This window comes from Lepidochelys kempii, chromosome 2, assembly GCF_965140285.1.
Source record: "Lepidochelys kempii isolate rLepKem1 chromosome 2, rLepKem1.hap1, whole genome shotgun sequence".
Classification (NCBI taxonomy): Eukaryota; Metazoa; Chordata; order Testudines; family Cheloniidae; genus Lepidochelys; species Lepidochelys kempii.
Genome location: NC_136381.1, coordinates 114,871,003 through 114,877,002, shown reverse-complemented (window position 1 = coordinate 114,877,002; position 6,000 = coordinate 114,871,003). Strand labels below are relative to the sequence as shown.

Here is a 6,000-nt window from a genome sequence, read left to right as displayed (position 1 = left end):
CTAAATGTGCAGTAACTGATTCTCCTTCTTTCATTGGCCCTACCATCTTTGCAATGGCATTTAATGTTTCTACATTTGTTAGCACTGCTATTGGGGAGACATGACTACTTAATCCTGAAGGTTCCAATTTAGAAGCTGATTCTCTTTCCTCCTTTAAGTTACATTGAGGGATTTTCTTTTCCTCTTTTTTCAATGGAACTGGTTCCTTCCATGTTTGGGCAGTTTCTACAATGGATGATTTAGATGTGGAGTTTTGTTCTAACCTTTTATACTTTTTCTTGGTTGGGGTAGGTGCCTGCACCTTGTGAAGATCTGACATTGGCAGGTTTTTCTGGGGGGGATTTTGTTTTTGACCAAACCTTTTGGTGTAAAGTGGGCATATGGCAATCAGAATGAAGTATGTTACTTGTTCTTTTCATTATTGCTTCTGGCTCAATTGGTTTAAAGGTATTAGACTAATTTGTTGGGGTCACAAATTGCAGAGACTTTTGTCTTTCATGGGATGCCTCAATACTTAAGATTGACTTCTTGCATGCACCTACAGCAAGTTCTATAGTTCCTGGGGTTTCTTATAATAAACAGCACAATTGTGAATGAGACTGAAGCATGTCCTGACTTTTCCTTTTATGGCAAAATTTTTGTAACAGACTTTCCCTTTCTTCACTACTGACAGCCTCTTCAAATCCCCCTTTCACCCCTCCTGAAGTGTCTGTGTTTGACACTTCCTCTTTTCTTAACTTTCCAGTGTGTTCGTTCTGTCTTCCTGTCTGCTCTTAGCTCTCAACCAGGTAAGTGGGGGTGAGGGTCTATGTCCTAACACTGGCTTTTCTTTCCCAGGTACCACCATGGCTACTGGGATATGGGAAGTGGGCTTATCTGGTATTATAGGAGCAACATATACAAGTGAAAACTGGATCTCTGCACATACATCTTTCTTACTGTCTATATTTGGAACAGCTTGGATTTCCTACCAAATATCATCTTCTGTATTTATTACCTGATGATACATGTTTTCTAGAATATTACAGGTTTGTTCTAACACCTAAATTCTCTGAACTAATTCTGCTATGTTCATTTCTTGCCCAAATAAATGTTTCCAATCCATTATTGCTTGAGCTCGCCACATTATCAGCTCTTTGTAATTGCTGCTTGCAGCAAGTCAGTTCTTTTGCAAGACCATTTCTCTGATAAATAAGAACTGAATTCATTTCCAGTGTCTGAATAAGATGCTCTCTTAACTTCACTAATCCCTTTTTCCTGGGATAAGGCTGTTGTGCCTGATCCAACTGCTCAATTTTCCTTCTCAATTTTCTCTCTAAAAAGTGTTACCAACAATATATGCAGAATTCATTGCTAGTCCCTTCACCTCCTGAGGTTCTCTCTTTAATTTTTCTTTATAAAAAATGGAACATCTTAAGTTCCATGGATCTGGGTGATCTATGAGGGTCTGATTACTCACCATTTTTGCTGACCCTCCATCACAGGTTTCAATGTAGTCCTGCAAAAAGGTCTCGAGGGGTGTCTGTGGGTCCATTAGGGTGAATGCCTGACTTGGCACCTGACCTTGTTCAATGACTCTCTTAAGAATTCCCTATTAGGAAGGTGTCCCTCCCTTAATTGCTTCCTAATTTAAATAAATATTCTATAAGGTATTACCTCTGCTGAGAAGTACTTGTGGTGCTTCCTTCCCCCTCAGCTGTTAACAGCTGGAGTACACCAAGAGGAGGGGCAGTGACCAAGGTAACCCCACAAAGTTTTTCTCAATGCTCTATCTGTGGTGCAGTTCAGACGAGTCCAAAGTTTGGGGAGCTTATTAATAAAGCTTGAGGAATTTATTAATGATGGTCTTCTTTCGTATGGCTGGTATAGAGCAGCTACTACAATTTCACCTGAAGGTGATTGAGCCAAATAGCTACATCAGGAGTAGCAGAATTTATTGCATTGATGCCTCCTTCATATTTATAAATTGGGCAGTAGGTAGTGATATCTTCTATGGGAATCACACTCGCACACTGGGGAGTCCTTCATTTTCTATTTGTGCATTAGATATCCACATCTACCATGGTTGGTTCAAATTCGGTTCATAGTTGACCAAGATGACTGTAGGAGGTCAAACCCAGGAACTTTCTGTGTGGGATCTGGCACAAGATGCTTATTATTTAAGTCTTGTTTAGCCCAATCTGCTTTCCAAGCCTCCTTCTGATCATAGCCTGATTGTATGAGGCTAAATGAATGTTCCCAGAAAAGCGTGTGGGATTTAAGATGTTGTGGGGGTAGGGGGCAGCGTGAGTGTTGTCAAGGTCTTGGTGAATAGGAAGACATCTGTTTTCCTGCATTTGCTGAGCTTCGCGGAATGTTGCAGCAGTTTGGTGTATTGGCAGGGGAGAGATGTTAGACAGGACAGGTAGCCAGGGTGTTGGCATCGACTTAAGGGTTCCCGTGATGCACCACATCACTGTATTCTGCTGGCTATCCACAAGTCATGTGTGGCTGCATCTGCTCCATAATGGTGCACAATATTCAGCTACTGAATATACAAGTGCTATTGCAGATGTTCGCAGCACTGAGACTGATGCACCCCAGGTTATACCTTTTAGCTTCTGGGGATTATGTTGGCTCTCGTTTTTACCTTTGCAGCTATCTTCTCAAGATGGTCATGGAAGGTGAGGATGCAGTTGAGTTTCACTCCAAGATATGTTGGAGAGTAATTGTGTTGCACATTTTTACCACAGAAAGCTACTTTCAGTGTGTTTTTGGCACTCCTATTATCAAGATGAAATGCACTCACAACTGTTTTTCCAGGGTTTGGTTTGAGCCTCCATTTCTGTAAATATTATTCTATATTTTGGAGGTCCTCAGTTAATGCTTTCTCAATGTCATGGAGGTTTGCTTGGATTGTCATGACAAGATCATCTGCATAGCCACATTTTCGTGATTTAGCTGGAGACACATCACTTATGTAAATATTCAAGAGGGTTGGCGCAAATACAGAGCCTTGTGGTAGCCCATTGTTTATGATACGGGGTCAGTCTTTTTTTTTTTTTTTTATGATAGCCAGCCTCAATGTGAGTTGTGAGTGCCAGAACTTGGTCACAACAACTACATTTAGGCCAGAAGCCTGCCTGTTCAACAGGGATAATTGGCTCAGAAAAAGGGCATATTCTTTTGAAGATGATACGTTCAAGAAGTTTATAGGTCGTACATAGTAGAGAAATTGGCCTATAGTTTCCCACTTCATCAGGGGGTTTTCCGGGCTTTGGAATGGCAATTATCATTGCCTCACGCCATATTTTAGGGATCCGTACTGTCCTTAAGGTAGCCGAGTGCAACGTTGCTAGCCATTGGAGTCCTTTGGGGCCGAGTTGGTGGAGGTGCATACCAGAATACCATCAGGGCCTGCAGCCTTCCCTTTTTTTATTGAGGCAAGTCCTTCTTTTACTTCCTCAATACTGACAGTGGAAGGTTCTCCTTGAGGATTGATGCAAGTGTTTGGTAGAGTTGTTGACACACTTCTCTTCTTGTGTGTTTTTCAAGTGGTCCTTTTGTGTTCTCCACCAGTTTGGAGACTATTGAGTTTGGCCGGATTTTTGGTGGCCGGTACTCTGTGGGATTAGTGGCCCCAAGACGTCGCATTAGTGTCCAGGCTTGACAACTTGAATGTGTAAAATCAAGGTTTTGCATGCAGTCAAGCCAGTGCTGGTGTCTTGTTGTCTCAAGGGAGCACGGAGGGGCTTTTGTGATATGAGAACTCCTGGTCTGTTTGTATTGCTGGAGCAGAAGTGGAAGATGGAAGCCTTCATGGGGCCCACTCTGTTAAGTGAGAATTCACAATGAATACCATCAACTCAGTGACCGAACATCACTCAGCGATCTCCCAGTCATCAGAGCAGCAACTCAGCTCAATGACGGTGAACCATCAGATTCACTCTACCATGCCTGATAGGGTTTCTCCCCATACACGAGTGCTGGGTCCCTTACACACAACTGCTATTTATTTATTTGGTACCACTCTGTGATATTAAATATTACTCATCAATAAGACATCTTAATTATTTTCAATACTTGCAGTATGAATAAGAGGATACTTCCCCTTAGCCTTTTATTTTATTTAAAGTGAATTTTGTAATGTGGTATTACACCATCGTGGGTTCGGCTCTAGAGTGGCTATAGTTTCAAACGTAACAGAGTGAAAATCACCTCTGCTACTTGCTTCAAATTTAGAGTCTCTAGGAACACAAAGACCAAGGGTCGTGACCTCACATACATTTACAAGTATTAGGTCTAGTCTATTTTACAAGTTTCATTAAAGTTACAATTAAAGTTTGACAGGTTTCAGAGTAGCAGCCGTGTTAGTCTGTATTCGCAAAAAGAAAAGGAGTACTTGTGGCACCTTAGAGACTAACCAATTTATTTGAGCATGAGCTTTCGTGAGCTACAGCTCACTTCATCGGATGCATTCAGTGGAAAATACAGTGAGGAGATTTATATACACATAGAACATGAAAAAATGGGTGTTATCATATACACTGTAAGGAGAAAAGGAGTACTTGTGGCACCTTAGAGACTAACCAATTTATTTGAGCATAAGCTTTCACGAGCTACAGCTCACTTCATCGGATGCATACAGTGGAAAATACAGAAGATGTTTTTATACACACAAACCATGAAAAAATGGGTGTTTATCACTACAAAAGGTTTTCTCTCCCCCCACCCTACTCTCCCGCTGCTAATAGCTTATCTAAAATGATCACTCTCCTTACAATGTGTATGATAATCAAGGTGGGCCATTTCCAGCACAAATCCAGGGTTTAACAAGAATGTCTGAGGAACCGGGGGGGGGGGGGGGGAAGGAATAAACAAGGGGAAATAGGTTACTTTTTATAATAACTCAACCATTCCCAGTTTCTATTCAAGTCTAAGTTAATTGCATCCAATTTGCAAATTAATTCCAATTCAGCAGTCTCTCGTTGGAGTCTGTTTTCGAAGTTTTTTTGTTGAAGGATAGTCACTTTGAGATCAGAAATCGAGTGACCAGAGAGATTGAAGTGTTTTCCAACTGGTTTTTGAATGTTATAATTCTTGACATCTGATTTGTGTCCATTTATTCTTTTACGTAGAGACTGTCCAGTTTGACCAATGTACATGGCAGAGGGGCATTGCTGGCACATGATGGCATATATCACATTGGTAGATGTGCAGGTGAATGAGCCTTTGATAGTGTGGCTGATGTTATTGGGCCCTGTGATGGTGTCCCCTGAATAGATATGTGGGCACAGTTGGCAACGGGCTTTGTTGCAAGGATAGGTTCCTGGGTTAGTGGTTCTGTTGTATGGTGTGTGGTTGCTGGTGAGTATTCGCTTCAGGTTGGGGGGCTGTCTGTAGGCAAGCACTGGCCTGTCTCCCAGGATTTGTGAGAGGGTTGGGTCATCCTTCAGGATAGGTTGTAGATCCTTGATGTGTTGGAGGGGTTTTAGTTGGGGGCCCGGTCACTGCAGGACATAAAGAACCAACTCTAACCGGTTTCGGCCGGTTCTATGTGCCTTGCAGGGCCCTGTGCCGAGTAGCAGAAAGCCCCTGTTGGGAAATACCTTACTATATATTCATGAGCTGCTTTTGTGTACTGCTTATTAGGGCTCGCTGTTTACCCTTCGTCGGACTCTGCCCCAGGCAAAGCTCCGGCGTGCTGGGTTCTCCGCCTTCGTGACAGCAACGCTTGGAGTCCCCGTTGCGGGTATGTCACTAACTTTCAATAAAGCCAATAACTCACGGCTTAGCTGCGTGTGGGTCTTGTTTTCCAGAGTACCTCTGCCGGCCTGCAGTGCTTCGAACACCTTGGCCCAGAACAGCACGTTAGCCACCTTTCATTTAAACTAAATGAAGGAGCAATTAAATCCTCCTTTGTTTCGTGATAGGTGAAACAATAAAAGCAGCTGTCCAAGGCATAGACCACAAGGGAAGGGCTTAGCAAGAACTAACTTGAGAAGAATAGGAGAGTTTTCC

The 6,000-nt window shown here is 42.5% G+C and overlaps 1 protein-coding gene across 3 annotated transcripts in view; it reads left to right on the top strand.

Annotated features, from left to right (window-relative positions):
- The first annotated feature begins 704 nt into the window (after nt 1-704).
- The window catches only part of LOC140907008 (N-acetyllactosaminide beta-1,6-N-acetylglucosaminyl-transferase-like), a 58,918-nt gene continuing 53,622 nt past the window's right edge, over nt 705-6,000 (top strand). For all 3 annotated transcript variants that reach the window (XM_073332075.1, XM_073332077.1, XM_073332078.2), the window contains exon 1: nt 705-788. The gene's annotated coding sequence lies outside the window, so the exon portion shown is untranslated. The remainder of the gene's footprint in view (nt 789-6,000) is intronic.